Here is a 991-nt window from a genome sequence, read left to right on the forward strand (position 1 = left end):
AGTCCCCCTCTAGAGCATAGAGCAATATTTTCGGGTGGTATTGATTGAATTTCATAGCGTTGGATGTTTTGCAGGTGTTTTTATTGGTAGAAAACCATAACAAAATATTGTAGCTAAACATTTGACCTTTTAAACGGCGCACGCATTTGAATAGGGACATAGTCCAAAGCTCATGTAGTCAGGTTGGCCGAGCGGTCTAAGGCGCCAGATTTAAGCTCTGGTTCTCGAAAGGGAGCGTGGGTTCGAACCCCACACCTGACAATCTTTTTATTTTTTCATCTCGCTCATTTTTCTGTTTTTCCTAATTATGGAGATGCATTTCAAAGAAAATCATTTTTGGACCCACAAACAGATATTAATTTCCCCGAAACTTTTATGATAAAAAGTGCTAATTCTCCTAATTTTGGTAAAATGAGAAGCAAAATATTGCAGGAAATTGGGCTACAAACACTGAATAATTCCGATTAGTTGAAAACCTTTACTCATCCTGCCTTTACCACAAAGTGGCGGATAACTTTGGAAAATTCATTTTCTCGGTGCGTTTTCCCATTGCAAACTGGTTAAACGCCAATCGGTCAAGAACAATAGTTTCTTGGTTAAAACTTTTATTGCCAGCAAGAGCGGATCCAGGGGGGGTTATGGGGGTCATTACCCCCCCAATCAATTCTCAATCCAACGATGCCAAAACGGATTCTCTGGCTCGAATGGTTCTTGAGAAACTTCGAAAAAAGCAGCGTCAAGTTCAAGTGGATTTTGCAAATCAAAAAAAACCACGCGAAATCTAAAACTTCTTGAATTCAAGCATTTTTTGAGAAAACTGCGTACATTTCCTTATCGATGGTTCACTTTCTAAAAAGGCCATTTATTTCTCTCTAGAATGATGTACAAATGAGCGCTCTTGCTCATTTTGCCTCCGAGAAATGAGCAAAAACGGGACAGAAAACATGAAATTTTGGCATAATCTTGCACCTAAGTGTCTGATATTCAAATT

General features: G+C 38.8%; 1 non-coding gene across 1 annotated transcript; it reads left to right on the forward strand.

Moving 5' to 3' along the window:
- Positions 1 to 177: 177 nt before the first annotated feature.
- On the forward strand, positions 178 to 261 carry Trnal-uaa. Its single transcript has one exon. It is a non-coding gene; the product is annotated as a tRNA-Leu (tRNA).
- Positions 262 to 991: the final 730 nt, after the last annotated feature.

The sequence above is a fragment of the Dendroctonus ponderosae genome, unplaced genomic scaffold (genome assembly GCF_020466585.1).
Source record: "Dendroctonus ponderosae isolate FM_Combo_2020 unplaced genomic scaffold, Dpon_F_20191213v2 Dpon_F_20191213_7, whole genome shotgun sequence".
NCBI classification, from domain to species: domain Eukaryota; kingdom Metazoa; phylum Arthropoda; class Insecta; order Coleoptera; family Curculionidae; genus Dendroctonus; species Dendroctonus ponderosae.